The sequence below is a fragment of the Pan troglodytes genome, chromosome 9 (genome assembly GCF_028858775.2).
Source record: "Pan troglodytes isolate AG18354 chromosome 9, NHGRI_mPanTro3-v2.0_pri, whole genome shotgun sequence".
Lineage (NCBI taxonomy): Eukaryota > Metazoa > Chordata > Mammalia > Primates > Hominidae > Pan > Pan troglodytes.
This window is the reverse complement of record NC_072407.2, coordinates 124,661,897-124,689,884: the sequence shown is the minus strand read 5'-3', so window position 1 is coordinate 124,689,884 and position 27,988 is coordinate 124,661,897. Positions and strand designations below refer to the sequence as shown.

General features: G+C 45.5%; 1 protein-coding gene and 1 non-coding gene across 7 annotated transcripts in view; one reads left to right on the top strand and one right to left on the bottom strand.

Annotated features, from left to right (window-relative positions):
• Window positions 1-27,988, bottom strand: part of UBASH3B (ubiquitin associated and SH3 domain containing B) — a 158,339-nt gene that overhangs the window by 60,489 nt on the left and 69,862 nt on the right. The window lies entirely within an intron of this gene.
• On the top strand, window positions 27,446-27,549 carry LOC112204922 (small nucleolar RNA U13). Its single transcript, XR_002938665.1, has one exon. It is a non-coding gene; the product is annotated as a small nucleolar RNA U13 (small nucleolar RNA).

Genomic DNA, 27,988 nt, shown 5'->3' with positions numbered 1-27,988 from the left:
ATTCATGGATAGACAGTTTAGATAGGGCAGGGAATACTGTAGTATTCCCTGGTGAAGGCATGTTAATCCTTCAAAATTATGCAGCAGGTTTCTTTTAAGAAACTCAGGGTTGGCCGGGCACAGTGGCTCACGCCTGTAATCCCAGCACTTTGGGAGGCCGAGGCAGGTGGATTATCTGAGATCAGGAGTTCGAGACCAGCCTGACCAACATGGAGAAATCCCGTCTCTACTAAAAATACAAAATTAGCCGGTGTGGTGGTGCATGCCTGTAATCCCAGCTACTCGGGAGGCTGAGGCAGGAGAATCGCTTGAACCCGGGAGGAGGAGGTTGCAGTGAGCTGAGTTCGCCATTTCACTCTAGCCTGGGCGACAATAGTGAAACTCCATCACCAAAAAAAAAAAAAAAAAAAGAAAAAAGATAAAGAAACTCAGGGATTTTTCTTTTCTTTTTTTGAGATGGAGTCTCACTCCATTGCCCAGGCTGGAGTGCAGTGGCACAATCTCGGCTCACTGCAACCTCTGCCTCCTGGGTTCAAGCCATCCTCCTGCCTGAGCCTCCCGAGTAGCTGGGAGTACAGGCACACGCAACCACACCCATCTAATTTTTGTATTTTTAGTACAGACGGGGTTTCACCATGTTGACCAGGAGCCAGACTGGTCTTCAACTCCTGACCTTAGGTGATCCGCCCACCTCGGTCTCCCAAAATGCTGGGGTTACAGGCGTGAGCCACAGCACCTGGCCAGAAACTCGGGTTTTTTTTTTTTTCTAGTGTTCATACTTGAAGATGTTTTTTGAGCATTCATATGTATTTTCCTAGGCTGAGTGCTACCAGGAATATGAAAAACAACAACAATAAGAGAAGAGGCATCTGAATGTATTGGGAGGAACAGAGGATTGGGAAAGAAAAGACCCAGGTTCTAGCACGGGTTCCAAACAGAAGGGCAGGTGAGGTCCATCAGCCCCTTTGAGTCTCAGTCTCTTCAGTCGGTAAAATGAGAGTAATAATAATACTATCCTCAAGGGTTGGTTGTTTGTATGAATCACATGAAAATATAACAGAACACACTCTGGAGACTATCAAGAGTTAGATGTCTGTGTTATTGACCTTGCCCTCAAGTCACTTTCGAGTCCCACTGTCATAATCCTTGAGAATATTTTTGCTGCCTCTTTCAACTGCTCTCCCTGCCTTGGGATCATACTTCATTCCATCATGCATACCTCCAAGAAAATAATTCTGCCAAAATACCACTAGGATCATGTGCCAATGCTGCAAAGACTAAAATGGATCCCTACTGCCTGTAAGATCAAGACCAAACTCCTTCTTGTATTTGCTGCTGCATCGTGCCCTGTTTGCTTAGGAAGCTGCTACTTCATTTTGCAGGAGCTTCCTGAGGCGAGAAGCCTTATTCCTGTTACAAGTGTGACCCAGGTCCCACCCATGCCTTTCCTTCTTCTAGCTCTGCAAATTGCACCTGGTCCCTTGAGTTCACTGTCTCTAACTCGCGCCCCCTATAACCCTGTCATTCTTAATGCCCACCTGGCCTCGCACATTATAACATGTTCTCCCATGTGGACTTTTTCTCTGATTGTTTTGTGTGTCTTATCTCCTCAATAGCACTAGACAACACTCAAAGAGAGTGTGCTTAGGCAGTGCTTGGCATCTTAGGGGTACCAAGGGATGGGGAGGGATGGGGACGGATGGTTGACCCTGAAGGCCTGGGGTTAGATGGGGCCAGATTGATAGGGACAGCAAGGCAAGACAGGAAGAAAATTTGGTTTGAAAAGACAGTTTAGCTTTATACAGGTGGACTATACTATTCCTTCAATGAAAACCCTGTTTTCGTATAAAAATTTCAAATACCTTTTGTTTATTAAGTTAAAATAATTAATTTTCCCTTTTTTTATACTTTAGGTTTATATAATTCCAGCCCAGCCAAAAGGACATAGAGTTTTAGTTACTTGTGGCTCTTCTTTGGAGAGCTGACTCCTTTTGGTTATAGCAATTGGTCTCACCCTAGATCAAACCTCCATGACTCATCTAGAGGTTTCTCTCACTGGAGAAGGCTGATGGAGCTAACATGAGCTACAATGATGGATGTGATGTGGAGCACAGTTTCCTAAAATCAGCATTCTAATGAATAGTGGAGCACTATGGTCAGCCAGGATTCTGTAGGAAAATAAGCCAGGCTCCCAGTCCACTGCAGAAGGCCTGGGTGTGTGGCTCCAGACTCCATTCCCTTCATAATAAACACCATCTTCCCAGGGGAGAACAGGTTGCAGCCAGGCAGCATTGCCTGTGTGAGGCCTCAGCCAGCACAACAGTTCTGGCCGAGTATAAACAGAGCACCCAATTAAAACACCTAATTATAGGGTAGGCTGGAGCCAGGAGGTGGGCTCTGTTGGTGGCCCTGAAGCCAGCTGCTGGCCAGGCTGCCAGCATCTCCCTGACAAGCCACATCCAATTTCAGACTGCAATGAGCCTCCAATGGACAGATGACGACAGAGTTGGGAGGGCAGAGAAGGAGTGTGACACACCTCACTGCTTCTTTATCTCCTAGGGCGTGGACCGCATTCTCCCAAGGAGCATTCAGGAGGCTTCTGGGAAGACACTCCTCAGTGCAAGAGAATTGGAATTTCACATTTTAGGGACCCGATTATCTCATCCACAGAGTGAAATAATATCTAATTTTTCCATTATAATAAGATAAATGCTGCCAGGTGTAACTTAAAAAGCTCTTTGTTGTTGGCCAAAGCACTGCAATAAATTATGCACTTTCCCAAAACATGAGAGGCCGGGAAGCGTAAACAACATGGCCCAAAACCCAGGCGCGTGGTACGGTTCTTTCCGCCTACCTGCAGGTGCACATCCGTCTTGTCAGGCACTGAAATGCTGATGTTCGCTCAACTCTATCTCAATAATCCCACTGTCAGTGTTCAATGCACCTTTCTCAGGGATAATGATAATAAAATGAGTTTCTATATCCTTCTGTCAAGGATCTCAAGGCATGTTCACATGATTGCCTGTTTCTCCAGCCTTCCTAAGAGGCTGACAAGAGGGGCAAGCATTTGCGTCTTCCTGGTGGAGAAGGAGGGGACTCTATGTTCAAGTGACTTGTCCCCAGCTTCTCTATCATGACAGAAGTAGAGCTTGGACTAGGATCTTAAAACGCAAGCAATCAGGATCGTCACTCTGAGCTTACTAGGTTAGCCTTCAATGCATTATGAAAAATGGACTCTAGAGATGCAAAACGGCTATTAACCACCATCAGGTGTAAGGCAGGCAGTATCTGGGTTCTTAACTTCTCCAGATTCATTTCATGAGGATCCTTTGGAAATAATTCTTTTTCCCTCTCTCTTTAGGATGGATGGAATTTGGTTCCTTACCTCATGGAGAGTAAAATAATCAGTCACTTGCCCTTAACACACGTAATACTAGTGTGCTAGTAAGCTAAGGTGAAGTTGTTGTAGCTTTGGGGGTTTGGGTCAAAATCACAACAACATTCTGTGGGGGTAACTGAGGGTACATTGTAACTGTGAGTGTGTCCCTCCCGGTTCCACCCAGCCGATGTGTTCTTTAAACTTGTCCCTCCCAACCAGCCTGAGCAATATGCCGGAAGTAAAGAAGAAAGGTGGGGGGGCCCTGCAACTGAGCCCTATCTCAACAGTGGGAGGAGGCCAGTGGTGATGAGCCGTTCCCCTAGCCCAGGCAGCATCGGCCTGAGGAACAGGTGTTGCACTCAGAAACACTGAATATGGGGTCACAGGATCTGACTTTGAGCCTTGGCTCTGCTATTTATCAGCAGGATTTGAAGAAAATCTCTCTGGGCATTGGCATCTCATCTATAAAAGTGGTTTAAGAATGATTACCTTGGCCAGGAGCAGTGGCTCACACCTGTAATCCCATCACTTTGGGAGGCCAAAGCCGGCATATCACTTGAGGCCAGGAGTTTGAGACCAGCCTGGCCAAGATGGCAAAAACCCATCTCTACTAAAAATATAAAAATTAGCCTGGTGTGGTGACGCGTGCCTGTAATCCCAGCTATTTGGGAAGCTGAGGCACGAGAATAGCTTGCGCCCAGAAGGCGGAGGTTGCAGTGAGCCGAGAAAGCGCCACTGCATTGCAGCCTGGGGGACAGAGCAAGACTCTGTCTTAAAATAAAATAAATAAAATAAAATAAAATAGAATGATTACCTCTCAAATCGCGATTACTCTGTTAGAGTTAGAAGACAGTGTGGTGCAGTGGTCAGACCCATGGACTGATGCACAGTCCCGGATTTGAATTATGTTCCATTGTTCACTAGTTGTGAGGCCCTTGGGCAATTCACTAAATAGAGCTAACCCTCAGCTTCTGACAATAGAGAATGGAACAATACAGAGAGGGTTGTTTGGAGGTTTTTACAGACTCAATGCCTGGTGCACAGTTGGCACCCAATAAGCCTTCTTTGTTAATATTACAGATGTAAGATGCAAAGCACAATGCAAATGCAAACAATTGTGATTATTTTCTAGGTTTAAGGCAAGTGTTGCCAATACGTGAAGTGCTTTGCATATAGTAAATGCATAATAAGTCTGTGCTAATTATAGTATCCATAGAAGCAGTTTCGCTCTGGAATGCAGCTCAGAGATTAGTATCATTTGCAATAACTACATTCCAGGCTGCCAGCCCCACAAATTAGACACCAACTAAAGACATGCAGTACATGATTCAGCTGTATCTCAGGGGAGGGCTTCTGATGACAGCCAAAGCCACAAGGGATCCGATCTGAGTACTTTCGATGTGTCAGCAGAAGGCTCTTCCTCTCACAGTGATGATGCACATACTGCTATGTGTAGTATGGGGCACACAGTGTGCTGGGACCTCTCCAGGTCCAGGATAACATACAGCTGTCGTGGACTGTCTTGGCCATGAAAACATCCTCCATGTAGGCGTAGCCAAAGTTGAGGGTTCTGGCAGAGGTGATGTGTTCTTTAAAAAATAAAAATTAATTAAAAAAAAAAGAAAGAAAAAACAAGGGCTCTCTTTCCTTCCGTGTACTCACTCTTTTGCTGACATCCAAGGGACTTGTTAAGTGGCAAATCAGTATTAAGCACAAGCGTGTGCAAGAGACCCAGGGACTGTGACACAGTTTGGGGTTGGTAGGCGCTTAGAGTTGGGTGGGCAGCAGGCCTTGCATTTAGCCTCACGTCACTGCGACCCTTGGATGGACACTCACAGAGCTCTTGTGTCTTGTTCTGGGTTCACAGTCTTCTGCGGACAGGAGGAAATGGAGGTATTCAAAGAATCAAGGAGAAGATGAAAATGTCAAGAAATGCTTTGTGGTAATAAATTGCATAAACGTAAATTATTTAGCCCAACCTAAAGGAAGCTAAACTGAGATTAAATGACATTAACAACAGGCTGTTTTCCATTTCCACTGAGGGAAAAGCAAGTAAGGAAGAGAATTCTCTGAGTGCACAGGGAGCTGGGATGGCGCGTGCCCATCTATAGGGGCAGCTGGGATGAAACCAGACTGGAGGTATGTTGATCGTTACTGAATCTGGATGAAGATACATGGGGGTTCATTACACTATCCTCTCTGCTTTTGTGAATGTTGATAATTTCCAAAAAGTTAAAACAATGAAAGAAAGGTGGCAGCTGCTACTCAACTCCCACCTACAGCTGAAAGGCAGAATGACGGTCTGAAGTTGTCCACACCGATTTGTTTGGAATGATGGATTTCGTCAGTTTTAAACCACTATGTGAAGTCGCTCCACCTTTTCTTATTTGCCACAGTGTGTTTCTTCCAACACAAGGGAGGTATTCTTGCTCTCCTTTTGCAGGATCCTCCTTTTGCAGGATCGGGGGACTGAGTGTGCAGACCTTTGTCCCAGTTAATGATTTCATAGCTGCTGCTACTTACAAGCTTATCATGTGTCACGTGGTGTATGTACTGTGCTCTTTACCTGCATTGTATCATTTAACCCTCACAACAGTCAGCTCATTATTATCCCTGTTATACAAATGAGGGAACAGAGGCTTTGAAAGGTTAAATAGCTTACTCAAGGGAATATATGGATCTTAGGTCGCAAAGGCAGGATTTGAAACCAGGCAGTTTGACTAGAGTTCCTCTCCATGCCTGTGCTATGAAGCTCACTTAAACTTTGGCATCCTCCCTTTGTACTTTCCAGATAGAACAGCTCTAATATTTTCATTGCATCTCTATAAAGAAAGCTTTCAGAAGCTTAAAGACATTCCCCAGCTTTGACTCTGTCTCCAAATGTACAGGAACCCAAACCACCCAACATCACTCCAGCTGCAGATGCTATTGTTTATAATGTGTTATCCCGCTTCTTTCTCACAGCAGTCCCAACGGGGGCTCAGACAAGTCTCATAACTCTCTAAGGACACAGAGCCATGGCCCAGCCCACACTCCCCAGGACTCTGGTGTATTTTTCTCCCCTCCTATCTGATGCTGCCTCTGGGTCCTGAGCTCAGCACTGTCCCCACAGGGTGCCTTACACGCACAGTGAGAGAATAACATTTCCCCAAACTCCTTGGCTGGTGTCATCAGGACAATTCCACTCCACTGGTTCTGGGTCTATTAATTCATTCTGTTCTCAGTGCATAAGCTCTTGCTAAGACGATTTTAGGCGTCCTATTGGCTGCTGGTTTCACTCTCCCTTTCATTCTCCAATTTATAGTCCACCCTCCACCAAGACTAGAATAATCTTTCTTAACCATTAATCTAGATCACGTCACTGTCCTGCTTAAAACCCTGCAGAGGTTCCCCATATCCTTGGTCATGCCTGTGCTGGCCCCTGTCAGCCCAGCTGCCTCTCCGGGGGCCACCCCCACCCCGCAGCCTCTGCTTCAGCCAGGAGCCTCGGCAGTTTCCAAAACACACCCTGGTGTTCTCTCTGTTGAACCTTTGCCCACTTTGCTTTTTCTGCTGGGATTGTCCACATTCCCCCTTTTCTGCCTAATGAATTTAAAGGGTGACTTTAGGTCAAGATTTCACCATTCGGCGAAATCCTTTCTGAATCACAAATCCCCCCTCACGGCCCCTCCCACACTTTACCTATCCATCACTCCCAGTGGACTGTAAGCTCTTTGGAGATAAGACTCCATATCTGTTTAACTTGGTGTCTTCAAAACTGAGCACACGGTAAATGCCCTGAACTATTCATGAAATAAGTACAGAATGAATAAATCCTCCCGACTTCCCCACCACAGATAGCAGAGCAGCTCTCTTCGGAAGTCTCATAGCACTCTCTACCATTCTTCTATTAGCCCTTCCAGTCTTATCTCTAATTATTTCCTTCTATGTCTATTTTTCCCACTACATTGGAAGCATTCTTCTCCATTAGACTCTGAGATCTTCAAGGGTAGGAGGTAAAGGCCTGAGCACAAAGCCCAGCACATAGTAGGTGTTTAATTTATTGATTGAATGAAGTGACGCTTTCTTGTCAAACTTAATCACCCGGAGGCACCATCTTATACCTCAGATAACTTCCGCGTCAATACAGTGGTTTGAGTCTGTGCACGCTGAAGCAACCTTCCACTTGTCCGCCCACTCATATCTTAGGGGATCCTCCCCTCCTCTACCCTTTTGGCATGGAACCTCCCTACCGAAAGAGCTCTGTGTCACCCATAGACGTGTGAGTTTCAGTCTGAACTTCCTTTTTCAGGTTATTTATAAAAATGTAAAAGCTGCCCTACTCAATGCCAGCCACTGTTGAAACACTATCCTTTGCATGGTCCCTGGGCCTTAGCTCAGTCCTAGGCTGCCATCTTTGTAGTGTATATCTTTCATGACACAAGGGCGGGCACGGAGCCTTCATCTAACCATCCATCTGCCCGCCCACCCATCCGTTCATCCATCCCACACAAGTTGAACATCTAAGAAGGACAAGGTCCCGTGCCAGGCTCTGGGAACTTCAGTGATAGACAAAACAAAGTCTCTGGCCTCAAGGAGCTCAGCTGAGACAGAAAACAAACACAGAGCAAATAATCGTAATGCTGTGATATACGTGCTCCCCCAGTCATTTAAAGCATGCACGTGGGTCACCTATCGGGAGATGACCTCTGCCCCAGAAGGGACAGGATTTGAGCTGGGCCTTGATAGATAAGTGGGATTTTGCTACCCAGACAAGAGCGACGGAACAGCGGGTGCAACGGGGGAAGGGACCCAAGAAGCCACAAGGTGGTCACAGGAGTGAGAGAGGGCATGGCAGGGGAGATGAAGCTTATCCATTTATATTTTCTCACTAAGGGAAAATTTTTGTTTTCAAAGCCTGTGGGTCAATAATATCTTTGTAAAGGAAGAAAGGCATATTGATTATGGCCTTGCCTCTTCCAATAGCCAGAAAAAGCCGGAGTCTCTTCTACAAAGCTATGGAAAGAGCTGGAAATGGAATCCATTCTTTCATCCAAGATTTTCAGCACCTGTCACATGTACCTATGTATTCATGGGATTGTGATCATGCTCCCCAGTGCTGTACACTCCCTGAGATCAGAGACTTTGTTATGATCTGTGTTGCCACATGGTAAGCACCCCATAAATACTTGCTGAATGAATGCACTGACCCCTGCCAGCTACCAGGAACTGTGCTAAGTACTGGGAATAGGAAAATGGACTAGACGTGCTGCCTGCCCATCCAGCTAGGAAGGCTGACAGTCTAATCTGTTTGTTACGTGATCCAGTTTCTCAGGAACGCATTTTTGGAGTGGTAAGAAATTATTTGTTTTAAAGTTTGAGAGAAAAAAAAGATACAAGCTGAGAGGTGAGTCTTTCAGTGTGGATGGAAGGCCTCAGGCAGCTTCCAGGACGTGCTTGCTGATGCCAGTGTTACCCTGCTCCTTGCTTTTGCCACTCAGGCAGACAGGTTCCCTGGGAGACCACCGCTCCTCAACACCCTCTCCCCAGACCCCAGACCAGGCTGGTCCCCTGCAAGGAACGTCCTCTGCCTCAGCTGCCCTTCCCCGGGCTGTGCGGCACACTCACGTGCCCAAGTGCGCGCGCACACACACACACACACAGAGTCACACATGTGATCACACTCAACACACATTCTCCCCTGGCCACACACATATATAATCACACACGATCACACAGTCACACACATGATCACTCATACAGCACACATGTGATCACTCACACACTGACACAATCACACACAAAACACTCACATCAGGTCACACACACAATTGCACATGTGATCACACCCACAACACACACTCACAGTGACACACATTTGATCATACACTTGCATTGTCACACACATGGTCACTCATACAACACATGCACACAAACACCCTCACACACAGTCACACACAGTCACACACCCACACAGGCACTCTTAAACAGACATGATCACATGATCACAGTCACAACACGCGCTCATAGATAGGCACACATGCTCATGCAACACACACAGTAACACACACATGATCATATACTTATATAGGCACTCACACAGCCACACACCGATACACATGCTCAAATGCACACAACACGTGTCCATGTACTCACTCAACCACTCACAGTCACGCTCACCCACATGCACAAACACATGCTCATGTAGTCACACCTACACTATCACACTCAAATTCACATTTGCACATACACATTTATGTGCGCACACAGGCTCACACAGCACAAACTCACACAGAACCTCACACACCCAGACACACACACAGCCTGAGCCATTCAAGCGGCAGTACTCACATTTTCCATCTATTGGTGGTTTCAAAACAGGAAGCCTGCGTGGGAAGGGGAGGTGCTGGTGAAGTGAGAACCGCTGTAAAGGGGCCCAGGTGCATGGGCTGGATTCAAAAGGGACATCTCACTGACGCCTGGGTCTCCCTCACAGGCAGGAGAGCTGGGCTGCATGAGGCCCTGACTTGGCTCAGCTCCTGAGCAGCACCAGCTCTGGTGGGAAAGGTACTGAACGCCTGTCTGATGCAGCCACCCTGATCAAATCACACCTCTTCCTCGCCAGGGGTTTTCTGTGAGGAAGAAGGGAGCACCCTGCACCTTCCTGCCTGCCAATATGGAGCCCTCTCCTTTGGAAACTGCTTCTTCCAAGAGCCCTGCCAGACTTACTCGTGCCTCCCACGCCACCTTGCCCCTCAGGCCCTCTGCCGCTTACTCCATCACGCTCCTTTGCAATGGAAACATTCTGCTTTGTGCCATACCCCAACCCCACTCCAAAGTGAAAGAGACCAGGGACCTGCTTTCGAATATTCACATCCTTGCAGCACTTTGTGTTTTACAGTTTTTTCATAATTAGCATCTCTTTCAATCCTCAAGACAGCTTCATGAGGCTAATAGTATACCCATTTTACAGATGAGGAAGCTGAAGGCAAGAGATTAAGTCAGCCAGGCATGGGACTTAATCAGTCAGCCAGGAATGGGTTCATTCCTGTAATCCCGAAACTCTGGAAGCCGAAGCAGGAGGGTCACTCGAGCCCAGAAGTTTGAGACTAGCTTGAGCAACATAGCGAGACCCCCAACTGTACAAGAAGTAAAAAAATTAGCTAGGCATGGTAGTGCATGCCTGTAGTCCCAGCTACTTGAGAGGCTGAGTGGGAGGATCACATGAGCCCTGGAGTTGGAGGTTGCAGTGAGCTGTGATCATGCCACTGCACTCCAGCCTGGGCAACATAGCAAGACCCTGCCTCAGAGAGAGAGAGAGAGAGATTAAGTCACTTGTTCCAGGGTCCCAGAAGTAGACTTTCTGATCCCAACTTTCCATTTTCAAGGCTGTCATAACTCCTATCTCCCACTCTGGCTCTTCAGGTACCTCAGAACGGCCACAGCAAAAACTGACGGCAACAAGGGCGCTGAAAGGAGAGAAGACTAAAGAGAGAAGGAACAGAGAGCTGCCACAGGGAGGGGGCACCCAGGGCCAGGTGGGCCATGGAGGCACTCACTCTATCCCATCTCTCACACACCACACACACACACACACTCACGAAAAAACTCTAGCTGGCCAGGCTCAAGTTCAGGCGGTGTTCAGGAGGTGGGGTCACTCCATTTACATAACTGAATTGCTGGAGTGGCTTGGAACAGATTTCCACAACATACAGAGAAAAAGGTTAAGGGGAAGTCATAGTATGACATTTCTGGGGGTGAATGACATCTCCGGAACTTCAGTTTTTCCCTTTCTCTGAGAAAAGTGATTTAAAACATTTTCCCACAGTAGTGCCCTTGCAAAGGAAAATGGCCTCAATGCCAGGCAGCTGAGAGGGAACCCTTTGTGCTATCTTCCTGACAAAGGGGGTTCTGGAGGGGGGAGTGGGGATGTCGGCAGGCCGCCCTCCCAAACTAGCCTAAGAGAAGGCCTAGTGATGTCACACGTGTGGCTGAAAGGAGACAAGAGTGGACCGCAAAACAAGCCCAGACTGGCTTTTTCCGCCAGGCTAGCACTTCTGTAGCAGACCATGGCCTCCCTTTCCTGGCCCTCTTCCTTTTAGGTTTTACATATTTAACAGCCGGGACCCATAAAATGGAGCATCAGAGGTCATAGGAAAAAGGATGGGTTAGACTCAGGGGAAGCCCTGGAATTTCCTTTCCTGGAGATCTTCAAGACTGAAACGAGAGACTCCTGTACTTAGGATGGTTTCTTGCACTTCTTGGCTCGGTTTGCTTCTCCTGTCTGCAATACTGTCCAAATCTCTTTTTCTCCAAGTCCCACCCTTTTCTAAAAAGCTTCTCCCGACCCTTCCAGGCTTGAATAATCCCTGAGGTCAGAGGTTAAGACCAAGGCAGTCTCGCTGACTGACAAGTGAGGAAGAATCTTCCTGGAGGAAGCGGATCCCTGAGAAGACCTTGGACTGTGTCCAACTCCAGATTTCGTTGCCGCCATGCTAGTTTTGTGGGGAGGTAGGGAGGGGTTCTCAGGATTCTGCTCCACCATCAGACCAGAGAGGCTAAATCTCATCTCATGAGTAGTGAGAGTGACCCAGTTTCCAGAAGAGATCTGGCAAAAGGAGAGGGGAGTCGTCCTAGGGGGGTTGGACTGCTTGGGGTTGAGTGAAATACTTAGGAATTGCTCAAGGCTGGTTTCCTTGGTCAGCAGAAGGGTCCAGGAAGCAGAACCCGTGGGAGGGAGGGGGGAAGAGCAAAGGAGGGTTGCTGACTCCAGAAGAGGCTCTGAAGCAGCCTGGCCACCCAAGTTCAGAAAGTTCACGTTTCTGGGGCCTGGCTGTCGTGAGGGCCTTATGGGAGGGAAGAGGAGCAGCTGGATGCCTTGCTGCTTACAGGTCTGTGCTCTCCCAAGCAAAGCATCACGGGGCCTCATAACGCAAATGTCTCGGCCTTCCCACCAGGAGACCCGCGAGGATTTCAGGCTTGGAGTATTCGATCACTCACGGAGTTCCTCTGGAGTGGGATGTTCACTGACCACTATGTGAACTGACTTAGATCTTAAAGAGACGGGCTTGAAAGGAAGCAAACACAACCTCCGGTTTTGCTCATTCACTGAGTTCTAACACGAACCCGAATGTTCATTTATTGGTAAACAGCCAATGCAAAGAGTGCTATTTTTGTTGATTTACGTCTTTGTGGGTTTGGGTTTGTTTCTGCTGTTTGAAACACTTCGGGGATACATCTCATTTAAGATCCAATTGAAAATTTTTAAAATTCATTATGAAGGAAAAGAGCCGAACATGAAAATATTCTATGAACTGAGAGTAAATTGAATATTTTATTCTGTGAAGATCTTATAAAATCTGAATCACATCACAGCTTTAGTCCTCAAACTAGCTGAGGGGTTAAGTTCTGAATTCCTCAATTTTTATATAAAAAATAAACTTTGTCATTTTTAAGGTGAAAAGAGCGAATAACCTGGAAATACTTTTACGTAATTGGGGCTTATCTTGAGGACAGAATTCATTTATATGTCAATATGCGCTTTGAAGTAAGAAGGAATCAAAATCCCTGAGAATGATTTGTTTTTAATTAGATTACTAACCTCAGTCCCCATTTTATGTACACATTATGTCCCACTAAAGCAGGACTTTTGCTAAAAAATGCTCTAAAGAGTGGGTTCTGTTTCACTTTAAAAGTAATATAGTGAATTTTTATAAAAAATGAATATGCAGAGATGTTTTGTCTACAACAACCTCTATCTTGGTGTTCAGTATCTCAAAGCTGGCCTCAACTGACCTTTCTGCCTTCAGCTTGCCCCCTTGCCCCATACACATGTACACAGATGGCCTGCACACATCTGGTATGGCAGGGTCGCTTGCAAGTACAGACTCAGGAGTGTACAGGATGGTTTATATTCAAATTATAGCTTATCACTCTGTTATGGGCAAGTTATCCAACCTCTCTAAGCATCAGTGATATCCCATGTACAATGGGAATAATAATAGGACTGCCTCATATGGTTGCCGTGTGCATCAAGTGAAATAAAACAAGTACTTAGCACCATGCACACAACACATATTGTGCTTTCAGTAAACAGCTGCTGGCATCCTAATCCTGGAACACACGGTTCACCCTTTACAGAGCCAGCCATTCTCTTTCAAGTACATGCTCTTTCATCAGGAAACATGTCAGGAAAGCCCATCCCCTTTTCTTCACCTGGGAAGATTCAGTTCACAATTCAAGGTGCAGTTCAAATGCCAGCTTTGCTGAAAGTTTCTTGTGACCTCCCAATTCCCACCTGCATGATAGCCAGTTAGTAGCTCCAAATTAACCTATTCACAGTCTACTTAAATTATGTCTTTAGATCTTGCTTTGCCACAAAATATGGGATCCTTCAGCGTGTAGAACTGAATATTATTCCTCTTTGCACTGCAGATGCCAGGCACCAAGCAGACACTCAATATTTATTAAATGAATATGACAAAATGGAATCAAATGGCATCTGCGAGGATGTCAGGACGTATGGAACATATGGCTTTACAGAAATACAATCCATATTACAGCTTTTCTAGAAACTAGTTATTTCTGGGTGGACATGAATGTAAGGAAATCAGCTATCATAGAAGACAGGATAAAAGGAGAACACTGAAGAAGAAATTAGGCAATGGCTTCAGGGCTGTGCCATCTGTCCGAAGGATGTGTTATCCATCTTGTAGGTAAATCCCATAAAGCTTAATGGGAAAGTGATACTTTTGAACCACTGCCCAGCCCCAAATGTAAAAACTCTTGCATCAAGACAATTTGGTACACAGCAAACGAGCTATGCCAATTTGTCAAATCAGAGAGTGAGCAGAGATGAAAATTTAGCCCTGCACTTGGAAGGAAACTTTTCAGAAGACTGTTTTTTCCTTCAGTATTGCAAAGTTAGGAAGCAAATTTATGTCTCCTGAAAATCAGAGGAGAGTAAGACATTCCGATACCCGACCATGGATACCCACCAACAGCATGGAGCTGTCAGGAGGAGGATAGAGCGTAAGAAGAATACTGTATGCCAAGCACTATAGTAGGTACTTGATAGAAAATGCAATGCCCAAAAGAACCTCAGAGAGAAATCTTATTGTTCCCATTTTATTAGTGGAGAAACTGAGTCTTGATGAGGTTAAGTGACCTAGCCAAGGTTAAATGCTTACAAGTGATTTTTTTGCTCTCTATTAAAATTCCTCCCCCAGCCACACACTGTGGACAGCTCTTTTCTAAATCCTCCTCCTCTATAATCCATACTTCTCTCTATTGTTAGAATAATTTTTCTAAAACAGGTTGAGTTAAACTTTCCACTCCTCAGTCTGGGCATCGTAGTGAGACCCTGTCTCTACAAAAAATTTACAAATCAACCGGGTGTGGTGGCACATGCTGTAGTCTCAGCTACTCAGGAGGCTGAGGCAGGAGGATCCCTGAGCCCTGTAATTTGAGGCTGCAGTAAGCCGTGATCATGCCACCACACTCCAGCCTGAGCAACAGAGTGGGACCTTGTCTCAAAAACAAAACAAAGCAGAACAAAACAAACCCTTCCACTCCTGTACAACTGTCCATGGCTCCCTTATATCCACACAAAGCAAAATTCAAATATTCAAATTCATAAATGTAACTTTTTTTTTTTTTTTTTGAGACAGAGTTTCACTCTTGTTGCCCAGGCTGGAGTGCAATGGTGTGATCTTGGCTCACCACAACCTCCTCCTCCTGAGTTCAAGCAATTCTTCTGCCTCAGCCTCCCAAGTAGCTGTGATTACAGGCATGCACCACGCCCAGCTAATTTTGTATTTTTGTAGAGACGGGGTTTCTCCATGTTGGTCAGGCTGGTCTCGAACTCCTGACTTCAGGTGATCTGCCCACCTCAGCCTCACAAAGTGCTAGGATTACAGGCGTGAGCCACTGTGCCTGGACGAATGTAACATTCTTTACAGGCTCAACTCCCACCGTAGCTCTTCCTGCCTCTTCCTGACCATTGCACTTGACCACATCTGTTGTCATGCTGTGTAACCCCATGCCTCAGGCTTCTTGCCATGCCTGTCCTTCTGTGTTGCTTTACTTTATTCCCACTGAAAGCCTGTCTTCTCCTCTGTCTTCTATCTCTTCCTCCCTGGAACTGCTTCTTTGCATTTAAACAGCCTCTCTCAAGTGCTCAATTGCACTTTCCCCTTCAGCTAAAAGTCACTCTAATTTGGCACTTCCCCACTAACAAAGTCCCTAATAGTTATTCATGCCATTGAATAATAATGGCTAAGATTTACTGCACATGTATTAAGACTTCAATCTAAATACAATGCAATCGTTCCAACTTATGGATGAGGCTCAGTGTAAAATTAATAACTGGTCTAAGGTCACTTAGTAAGTAACAGTGAGAATCTGAGTCACCACACTCTATTCAATGGGATTTTTGTCTCTTGACCTCTCAACGGCATTTCCTATTAGGAGCCCTCCCTTTGTTCTCTACTTTTACTTTCCTGATTATGCCCCTTTGGTTTGTCTTTTGCCCTTTTCTCTAGTGGCTTATTCTCAGTTTCCTTTGTAAACTCTGACTTCTCTACAGGCACTTTAACTGCTAGTATTTCTCAGGAATCTGTCCAGTCTTTCTCCATACATTCTACTCATTCTCTCCGGGTAATCTCAGCTCTTCCCTGGGCCATACCTCCGGCTTCTACATGCTAAGGATGCCCTTAGTCTCCAGGTCCCTCCAGTTTCTCCTGCTCAACCCTCTGGCATCGTGACCTATTCCTTACTAGAAATCTCCACTTGAATATCTTGCTTGCACTAAACCTCATGTGTTCAAAAGGTGAACTCACCTTTTTCCCCGCCAATTTTGCTTCTCTCCAGAGTCTCTTGGCTCAGGGCAGAGCATCCATGCAATTTCCCAAGTTAGAAACCTAAGATCTGTCCTTGACTTCTCTCTTTCTCTCACCTCTCCTATCTAATTCATCATTAAGTCCTGTCCATGTGTGCCTCCTAAATTTCTTGGACACTGGTTCTCTTTTATCCCTTGTTTTCTCTCTGTGTTAAGCCCCTATCACCCCTCGCTTTGACTACTCCAGCAGCTTTTAAAATCTCCTGCTTCCAGTTTTGCCCTTTCCAATTTATTCTCCAAATATACAATAATAATCATACACTCTTCTTCTTAAAACATCCCAGTAGCTCCCTATTTCCTCTAGCGTAAAGTTCCAGAACCTTAACATGGCTAAGTTGTCTGCATGCTCCATTTTCTGGCCCTTCCCTGGTTTACTTTAGGCTACCCTCTTCCAGCAACATTAGATTTCTTTCAGTTCCTTGAACGTGCCACATTTTCTCACAGCTGAGCAGTGGGCATGCATTCTTTCTTCAGGAACATTCTTTCCCTTCCCTACAGTAATATCTCTGCCCACCTCTCAATCTTAGCTTAAATCTTCTATGTTGCTTTCCTTGATCCTTTATTTCCTTTCATTTCTTCATTTCATTCCATTACATTTCATTTTGAGAGAGGGTCTCACTATGTTGCCCAAGCTGGACTGAAACTCCTGGGCTCAAGTGATCCTCTCTCCTCAGCCTCCCAAGTAGCTGAGATTGCAGGTGTGAACCACCACGCCTGGCTTCCCGATCCTTAAATCTCCCAGTTACACATTCTCATGACACCCTGCATTTCTTTCCCAGCATGCATTCTGCTTGTAGTTAATTACTTATTTGATGTGTGTTTTCCTTCTCATCATGCGTGCGTGTTAGCCTGTTGATCTCAGTGCTAAGTGTAGTACAGGCCATGAGGTAGATGCTCAGTAAGAATGAAGAGCGTCGCTAAAGCCCCACCTTCTACATAAACTCCTGAATTCTCCCAGCATTCTCTCTGTGTTCCCCTAGCCCTTTTTTTTCCATTCTGCATGAATTAGTATTTAGAGTTTTATCTGTCTCTCTCCTCCATAAGCTTATGAACTTCTTGGAGAAAAAGGCCAGGTCTCCCTTCTGCATGCCTTAACTTCTAGCATGATGCCCATGATGAGAACTTGTAGTTCTCAGAACTAAAAGCATCAGAATATAGAATGAGGTTGTGTCCGAAAAAACTCTAGGGACGAGTTACACAGTTCTGAGAAGAAATGGAAGAACACCGAGAAGCAGAGGGAGTTGGGCTTTAGCAGTAGATGTTTTTATCTGTGCACTTGGAGAACTGGCACAAAGCTGAAATAACAAGAAGTTAGGAAGCATTCTTGACTTCTCTATCTTTCTCTGCCAGGTACCAAGGCATCCTAAATGAGGCTGAACTGCACTGCCTTTCCCCTTTCTGAACCTCCACTGTCTTGGGCCAGAATATCTTTGTCTCTTACCTGGCAAGTCTGCTCTGGTTTCCTGTCTTCTCTCCCATTTTATACACCATCCACATTGCTATCAGTTATTCTAGAGCTCAGATGTAACCATATTACCTCTGCTTAAACCTTCAGGGACTCCCTGTTACCTACAGGTAAAATCCTTTTCAGATGGTGTCCAAATCTATGTCTCTAGGCTCAAGCCGCCACTTCGCTCTCATGCCCCCTACATCCCACAACTCTGAACTCTCCCTCCCTCACGACCTCATTTTCTTCTTTGCCTTTGCACATGCTGGGCCCTCTGCCTGGAACTCGGCTTCCCCACTTCGACAAGTAGATAGATGTCTTCGACATACTTTTCTATGTCCAGATCAAATATTTCTCTGTGAAATATGGTGGAATTAGTTGTTGCTACTAGGGACTCTCAGAACTCTCTGGGCATTTCCCACACTGTGTATTCCTTTACCGAACCCAAAGAAGACAGGGCAATGTCTTTTTCTTCTTTGAATCTCTCGCCTCTATCACATATTAGGTGCTCAACAAATGTTTAATAACTAAAGGAATGAGGTCTAGGTCTTTGTGAATTGGGTTGGTGGAACAGGCCTTCCTGTTCATCTAGCATTGCATTTCTTTCCTTAACTAGAAGAGTGTGTATTTAGCCTGTCTTTGTGACAAGCTGTTCTGGTTAGGAAAGAGTTATATTACACTAGCTTTCTGTTACCCACATGTTGGGGACTGTAAATTTCATTGCCCATCTAGTGTAAGAACTGCAAATGAAGCAGTTTAGTGCACTAAAAATACTATTTTAAGTACATTCCAAGGGCAAATAAACAAACGAGAAATATATGCTATTGGGTATTATCCATGTGATTGTTCTAATGTCATTTTGCTTGGAATTTACGCAGTTCTTCTTCTCTACTCAACCTCTTAAGTGCAAATAATTGAAGGTTGTCAAAACATTTGAAATAACTCTGACCCTCGTGTGTACAATAATAATAAGGTGCAGAAAAAGTACTGGCCTCCAAAAAGGGGAAAAGTTCACTCCTGAATGGCTTAAGTAAAAATAAAATGAGTTTATATAAAGTTTGCTAGGAAACAGGAAGTTAGAAAAAACTGTGATAAGGAAAGCCATAAAGAGCAATGGTGACCTAGAAAAGACAGATCTGAAAATGCAGAGGGAAACGTTTGACACAGATGCAGGATCATTTCTCTAAGGGTTTTTTCTTTTTCTTTCTTTTTTTTTTTTTTTAAGATACAGCTTAAAAAGTGAGGATTAAACTCATCATAATTCTATAAGATTAAGCACATCTGATGAGGGGGGAAAATGATTATTCACTCTACTGGAATTGCCTTAATGAAACCGTCTTGATGAAAGCTGCATCTTAAAATACTCATCCAGTGATGAGGACTTATTTCAAGATGTAAACCAAGGCAGTCGCTGGAGTGAGGCTTGCTTGTGAAGCACACCACATCTTCAGGATGCTGAGCTAAGCCAGATTACAGTGTGCTCACCAAGTGTCCCTCCCAGATGGCTTTTCTGGACAGCCAGTTCCCACCCCAGTGGTATACTGGAAGCCACCAACAACTAGTAAATCTATGAACACCACTCAAGCAAAGACATGGGGTCAGAGCACAGTGGCTTCAGACCTTGAGCCTCTTCCTTTCTCCTTGGGAATCCCCGTCTGCTCAGGCCAAGTCCTTTCCTCAGGCTCAGCCATGTCAAGCTCTTTTCAATGTCTTCCTCTTCACTGTAGCTGTTGATAAGGCCCACAGTTGATCACCAGGCTACCAGCCCCTTTTCTGTGCTCATGAAAACCAAAAGCTTTTGAAGTACAAATCTTAAGAGAGGAGACATTCAATTTTGGCTGGGCGTGGTGGCTCAAGCCTGTAATCCCAGCACTTTGGAGGCTGAGGCAGGCAGATCACCTGAAGTCAGGAGTTCAAGACCAGCCTGGCCAAGATGGCAAAACCCCATCTTTACTTAAAACACAAAAAGTTAATGAGGTGTGGTGGTGCACACTTGTAGTCTCAGCTACTAAAGAGGCTGAGGCATGAGAATTGCTTGGACACAGGAGGCGGAGGTTACAGTGAGCTGAGATCATGCCACTGCACTCCAGCCTGGGCAACAGAGTGAGACTCTGTCTCAAAAACAAAACAAAAAAAAGAGAGGAGACATTAAATTTTGACTGCTCAAATCTGCTGTAAATTCTCTTGTGCATCATTCAAGATACAAGTCAACAGTCATCCTCTAAGATATTCTAGTTCTTTGATAAGATAAGACATTACTTCTTCTGAGTTCGTGCAGTGCTATACATACCTCTATTATCATATATTCTTATCATTGCAATAATAATCTGTTGACATATCCATGGGTGTCTGTAAGGCAAAAATTCCAGGGCTACTCAACACATGTGTGGAATGAATACATCAATGAAGGCAGCTGCGAATGGAGGATTATGGGAAGTAGATTGTCTGTCAACACCCATTAAGAAACAAAAGCTAAACATGTTGAATGGCAGGAATTACTGATGTGAAACTTGGATCTGGGCCATGCTTTGGCGTGAGGCACTTGAACCACATAAACAAGCAAACTGGATGGCTGGGATTTGTTTCTAGTGACTTATCGTTGACATACTTGTTGATGTTAAGACTCCTCTTTCCAAAGTCAATACCTTCATCCAATCACTGCCAGACATCTTTCCCTAAAGAATTTTTTAAACTGGACACCAGGGAACTCCAGAAATAATAGAGATTGAAGAAAGCACTTTGTATTCGTGATGATCTGAATTAAAATTTAATTGGGTTTGAGATGGAGTGAGTGGGAAGCTGCTAAGGTGAGTCTTCCACAGCAAAGGAGGGAAACATTTTCTGCTGTGTATGAAGCCAACACCCCACCTCTACACTCGACTCCCCATATCCAAAGACCTTTGGCATTTTCTGTTTAGCACAAAGGCTTCGAGTCTTTAAAGAGAGAAAAGCCAATTATATGACCAGTTGGGTGGGGAGACCCTTGCTCTGCTATCCCAAAAGGCCTTCAAAAGCTTTCTGCTTGATATTATGTAGGTATAGTGATGGGTACATCATAACAAGCCAGGAATTTTAATGATTCATTGAGAGAGATACTAACATTCCACTGGAGGGAAGGAAGGCAGGTAGGATTCTGCCACTATTTGAATAGGAGGAGCTATTGATTAGAATCTATTGTTTGGAATCCAGAACACTGCCTGTCCCTTTGAATGAGGATGGGAAATTCCAGGGAAAACCTTTTCTGATAAAGTTGTTGGTTTACACAAGTGTCCTTACTTTAAGGCTATTTTTAATTAGCTTGTTAGTTTATCTAATTGAGGGTTGTTGGGGGTGGAAAGATGGGTGGTGGAAAGACAAACCATGATTTCATCTCCATTATAAACACAGGAAATACGTGGGGCTACAATAGGACTTTACAAGTTGTATTTTACAAGTTGCAGGAAATACCATGGAAGAACACAAGCCTTCCTTAAGGCAAGATGAAGTCCAGCCCAGAGCAAAATTCCTGTGTCTCCATTAGGAAACAGAGACTTACAACGTGCAGGGCCTGGGCAAGAGTATAAAGAGAGGCCCACATACGCCAATGTCTAAATGTTTACAAATAATAAATCAAGCGAACCAACTCATAAATATGCCTTAGCCTCCAACCTTGGCCAATATACCTTCATAACAACCTGGTTAGAGGCTCAGACTTCTTGCCATTGTGTGTCAGGGTATGGCAACCTGGGAAGAGCCAGCAGCCAGCCGGCCTTGGTCTGTTCTCCTGTGGTCTGCTTCCATCTGCTTTTAGCTCAGACCCTGGCTTCTGTGGGGGTACCAGGAGGGTCCTCACATGTATGCACATGAGTACCCCAAGAAGATGTCAAAGTTGTGTCCACACCCCCACAAACAGAAGCTCCTTTGTCATCCTCAGGGCTAGGGCTGTCTGTCTTCGGGAGACTGGAGATGGGGGAGACACCCCGGAAGCAGGTTCCTATCATTTGTGTTCCTAATATCCAGAGCATGGTGTGTGTGTGTGTGTGTCGTCGGGGTGGGAGACACATAGGCTCCGGGGTATGCACATCTCCTTCAAACTAAGAACTCTTCACTCTGTACTAAAGAACGTGGCCATGGGAAGACCAGAATGCAGTGCTCTAGGCTAGGACATGTCTGGGTACAAAAACCTCAGTAGTGAGTGTGACAAGACAGCAAACATTTAAACAAACTAGTAGAGCAAACATTTAAACAAACTAGTAGAGCAGTCCTGCCTTATCTGTGGTTTCACTTTCCAAGGGTTCAGTTACCAGTGGTCAACTGTGGTCCAAAAATATTAAGTGAAAAATTGCCGAAATAAACAACTCACAAGTTTCCAATTGTGCGACGTTCTGAGTAGCATGATAAAATCTTGAGCCATCCAACTCCATTCCACTAGGGACATGAATCATCCCTTTGTCTAGTCTGGATACAGGCTGTGGATGCAGTAGTGAATCCACATTGTTTGCACTCTCCGCCTGTTAGTCACTTAGTAGCCGTCTAGGTTATCAGACCAACTGTCCCAGTATTGCAGTGCTTATGTTCACATGACCATTATTTTACTTTATAATGGCCCCAAAATGCAAGAGTAGTGAGGCTGGCAATTTGGATATCCCAAAAGAGAAGACATAAAGTTCTCCATTTAAGTGAAAAGGTGAAAGTTCTCAACTTAATAATGAAAGAAAAAAAATTGCATGCCAAAGTCACCGAGTTCTACAGTAAGAACTCATTTTCCATCCATGAGATTGTGAAGAAGGAAGAAGAAATTTGTGCTGGTTTTGCTGCCACACCTCAAACTGCAAAAGTTATAGCCATAGTGCATGATAATTGCTTAGTTAGGATGGAAAAAGTGTTAAATTTGTGGGTGGAAGACATGACCTGAAACAGAATCCGATTGGCCCAATTGGGTCTGGTGCTATCTGCACTTTCAGGCATCCACTGGGGGTCTTGAGTATCCCCAAGGATAAGGAGGGGCCACTGTAATAGGAAAATCATGTTGTAGAGACTATGGGGATTGCAGACATGGCAAAACCTTTAGGGGGCAGAAGTAGTGAAGGTTCCACTGTCAGGGAGGGAAATGAAAGACAGCAAGACAAGGACAGAAGGTGAATAAGAATCCAAATATTGGCCAGGAGTGGTGGCCCATGCCTGTAATCCCAGGACTTTGGGAGGCCGAGGCGGGTGGGTCACCTCAGGTCGGGAGTTCAAGACCAGTCTGACCAACATGGAGAAATCCCGCCTCTACTAAAAATACAAAATGAGCCGGGCGTGGTGGCACATGCCTGTAATCCCAACTACTAGGGAGGCTGAGGCAGGAGAATCACTTGAACCTGGGAGGCAGAGGTTGCGATGAGCCGAGATCATGCCATTGCACTCCAGCCTGGGCAACAAGAGCAAAACTCCGTCTCAAAAAAAAAAAAAAAAAAAAAAAGAATCCAAATATTTGCATCACAGCGGGCTGAGAAGGCAAGCTCAGTTGTGCAGCGATGTGCAGTGCTGGCCCTACACCTCTGTGAGGGGGTTTGGCTTAGGATAGGCCTCTCTGGGTGTCTGAGGAGGCTGACCTGAAACAGACATGGTCTGGCAACATGAATGGAAAATACCAAGGATGGCATGGAGTTCACCTTGGCCACTGTGCCCGGCCAAGTCCTTGGGTCTCTTAGGGGACACATGGAAAGGCAGGAACCTCCCCACAACGTGAGTGCAATTGTTCAAGGACCCGTGTGATGTCACCCACACCCTGTCATGTCTGTGGAAGCCACTTCTTCCACAGCCACCAAGCCATCTCGGCTCACTGCAACCTCCACCTCCTGGGTTCAGGCAATTCTTCTGCCTCAGCCTCCCAGGTAGCTGGGATTACAGGCACACACCATCACGCCCAACTAATTTTTGTATTTTCAGTAGAGATGGAGTTTTGCCAAGTTGGCCAGGCTGGTTTAGAACTCCTGACTTCAAGTGATCCACCTGCCTCGGCCTCCAAAGTGCTAGGATTACAGGTGTGAGCCACTGCACCTGGCCTTTTTTTTTTTTTTTTTAGATAGGGTCTCACTCTGTCACCCAAGCTGGAGTGCAGGCATGATCATGGCTCACTGCAGCCTCGAACTCCCATGCCCAACTGATCCTCCCAGCTCAGCTTCCCAAGAAGCTGGGACCTCAGGTACGAAGCTAACTGCCTGGGTAACTTTTTAGGGTTTTTTTTTTTTTTTTTTTTTTTGGTAGAGATAGGGTCTTGCTATGTTGCCAGGCTGGTTTCAAACTCCTGGGCTCAAGTGATCCTCCCACCTGGGCCTCCCAACGTATTAGGATTACAGGCATGAGCCACCGTGCCCAGCCTGGAACATTTTAAAGCAAATCCCAGGTATTATATCATTTTACTCCAAAATACTCATAAAGATTTATTTACCCTAGAGTATTTTAAAACAACCCAGACATTAGCATGCATCTCTGATAAGAACTGTTTTATCTTTAACGTAATCACTTGCCTTTATCATATCTAACATTTATAATCATTCTTTAATATCACTGAATACCAAATCCACATTCATTTTCCCCTGATGGTCTCAAAAATGTCTTTTTCCGATCAGTTTGTTTGAATCAGGGCCAATGAAGGTCCTGACTTCAGCAGGATGGAAAGCCCCAGTGTGTGGCTCAGGCGCCAGGGCCTCTCACACGCCTTCCCCTCAACAAGAACCACGTGGCATCTCAGCTGAACCGGGCCACAAGACCAAAAGTGACAAGGCTTCATCTTCTGGGCTTTCTGGCCTCTGGAGAAATAAGTCTCAGTGGGAACTGCAGGGAGCTGGCCCCTGTGGCGTTGGAGTACTCACTCCGCAGTCCTAGTCAGAGAGCAACTGTCCAGAGCCTCCCAGTCCTCCCAGGATTTAGGTCACTGAGCCACAGTAGACCTGCAATGAAAGTGGGTTCCTGCTCTCTCTGGTACTCCCTCTACTTTTCATGATTTGATCTTTCTAGTTAAAGGCCAAAGACAAGCTGCATGGGGTGATAGAAAGAGCCGAAAGCAGGGACGGTAGGCTGAGCACTCTCTGTCCCTATCTGACCGGGTGGACTTGAGCAAGTCTCTGACCAATCAGTTTCTTAACTTCCAAAGTGAGAGGGAGGGATTTAACAATCCCTAAGACCCTCTAGCTCTGACATTTTATGACTCTAAGCTCAAAAGCCACCAAATGACTTTGTTTCTGCCCCTCTGCTAGATGTTGGAAGTACACAGATGTCTCTCTTTTCTTAGATGATAAACTGTTTAAGGGGAGGGGCTCTATCAGATTTTGTCATCACCAGACTCCAGCACAGCGCAAAGCGCATTCTAGGCACTCAACAAATGTTGCTGAATGGGGTACCCAATCCAACAACCAATTCTTGAGCATCTACAGTGAGCCAAACACCATGTTAGGCTGGGGAATCACAAAGATCTCCCTGGGGAGGCTAATATTTAAATAGGGAGATGTTCAATGGAGAAGAAAACTTTGATAAGTATAAGAGAAGTAGCTATGGGTCTTAACAGCTCAGACCTAAGATAAAGAAATTGGGCAGGTGGTCCCCATCTATGAGCTTCCTGCTCCTCAAATTTTACCCTGTCAGCTATGCTTAATTCCCAATCCCCCCACCTGCTTCAACAGCAACACCATAAAGAGTGGTCCTAGGACAAAGAAAAGGCAGAAAGATGTCTGTGCCAACTTGCAAAAAGGAGTATCTCCCAAGTAGCGTCCGGAACCCTTTCCAGGGTCAGCCTAGGGAAGCCCACAGAAACGACGTGGACAGCTAAATATTCCCCATGTAAACTCAACGACTCTGCATCCTCATGGAGGACAGACATGTAGATCCTCCCAGAACAACTGCATAGTTTCACCTCAAGATGGGCTAAGGCCGGGTGTGGTAGCTCACGCCTATAATACCAGCACCTTGGGAAGCTGAGGCAGGAAGACTGCTTGAGCCCCGTAGTTTGAGACCAGCCTGGGCAACACAGGAGACCTCATCTCTAAAAATAATTAATAATAATAATAATAATGATTAAATGGGCTAAAACTACAGGGCAGGAGAAGGTCCCAGTGAGGTGGACTTCCTCTAGGTAAGGAGCCTTCAGGATAGGGACTGGGCCACTGCTGCCATCCGGCCCAGCTGTGCGGGGAGGGTGAAATGACTGTTCAAAGTCTCTTTGGGTCTTTGGGTGGAAACAAGGATTTCTTGAATTCACGAAGCTGGCAAGGCTTTGAATCACAGCCCAGAACTGAGTTCCGCATTGCCAAGTCCACGTCTGAGAGAAAACAGCCTTATGCTCTACCTAAGAAACCAGATAAACACACTGCCTCAAGAAAAGACTTCCAGGAAGCGTCCCAGCAAAACAAAACCAATTCCCTTTCAAAACAGTAACCAGGTCCCGTGGTGTCGAGACGATAGCCTCGCTGTCCTTGTCTCCGGGTGCCCATCTCGGAGGCCTCCACGGGGCTTGCTGGGCCTGGTGATTCACTCCCTACGTGGGGACAGGCGGGCCCTGGAGAAGATGTCATTAAAGTGTAATTTTAGAAGTGAAGGCATCTTGGGGATCATCTAGTCTCGCCCCTCCCTCAATTGATAGGCAACTTCCTTCCTCTGAGCCTCTCCAGCGACCCTTAGAGAACGCAGGAAATTCACCACGGTAAGCAAAGACATGATGTCTTTATGACCAGGAGTAAGACATGATGTCTTTATGACCAGGAGTTTGCAATTCTAGCTAATTACAGCCAACACTGGCTCGCTGCTGCGCTATGATTTGGAGTCTTAAAGCTTCTGTGTGGCTCAGCACATGTGGTGGAAAAAAAAAAACAAAACGAAAGAACTCTGCAACAGACACTGGGGGAGCACTTGCAGGCACATGTGTGCAGCAGGAGTCCCCGGCAGGACGCGGCTTAAAATCAGACACACATGGCCTGGCCAGAAAACGGGGCTGCCAATTAAGGCTCAGAAGTTTTGAAAGGAAGAGCTGGAGGGGAGGAAAAAAACCCAGCAACTTGTTAACAATTAGCAATCGGAATCCTTTTTTAAAAATAAGTCCTGGGACCCGTGGACAAGAGGGAAGTATTTTGCTGAGAAACCATCAAAACAGCACTACTCTGAGCATCCCTTCTGCCAGAAAGCTCAAAATGGTTGATAAATGTGAAATTACTTATTACTTTCCCACATGGGAGTCAGGGCGGACAATATTGTCCCTCATTTACATAACAGGGAGACAAAGTCACAGCAAAGCTTCTGCTTCCCTTTATTTCACTCTGGAAGGAATAACTGGACTAGCTAGAAATCCCTTAGCAAATATGACTTTGATTTTTCAAAGACCTTGTTGATACATCCTACAAGTGAAAGGGAAAACAGGAAGAATCTATGATCCCATTTGCTCATAGTTGCATAAAGAAATGTTGGTGCTGGGCACAGTGGCTCATGCCAGCAACTTTGGGAGGATGAGATCAACAGATCACTTGAGGTCAGGAGTGCGAGACCAGCCTGGCCAACATGTGAAACCCCGTCTCTACTAAAAATACAAAAATTAGCCGGGCGTGGTAGCAGACACCTGTAATCCCAGCTACTCGGGAGGCTGAGGCAGGAAAATTGCTTGAATCCGGGAGGCGGAGGCTGCAGTATGCCAAGATCGCGCCACTGCACTCTAGCCTGGGTGATAAAGCAAGAACTCAGTCTCAAAAAAAAAAAAAAAAGAAGAAAGAAAAGAAATAAATGCCGAAAGGTGATCTTTTTATTGTTCATAAGCGTAATGACTGGGTGTTCACGTGCGTGTTTGAGATGTGCCACCCTCGAACCTTGTTACGATGTCGGTATATTACCCCTCTGACATGAAAAGAAAAAAAAGAAATGCTAGAAGGATACCCAAGAAACAAATAAGAGTGGTTTCTTCTGGCAGGTGTGGAGACAACAGGGTGGATGAGCACAGAGGGAAGGGCAAACTTGTGTGTAAACCTTCCTATCATTTTGTTCTTTGAACCATGAGCATGTTTCCTATTAAATAATAAAATTAAGTGCAAATATATTCTATAGAAAAATGAAACAAGGGGCCGGGTGCGGTGGCTCACGCCTGTAATCTCAGCACTTTGGGAGGCTGAGGTGGGTGGATCATGAGGTCAGGAGTTTGAGACCAGCCTCGCCAACATGGTAAAACCCTGTCTCTACTAAAGATACAAAAAATTAGCCGGCGTGGTGGCGCACACCTATAATCCCCGCTACTCAGGAGGCTGAGGCAGGAGAATCGCTTGAACCCGGGAGGCGGAGGTTGCAG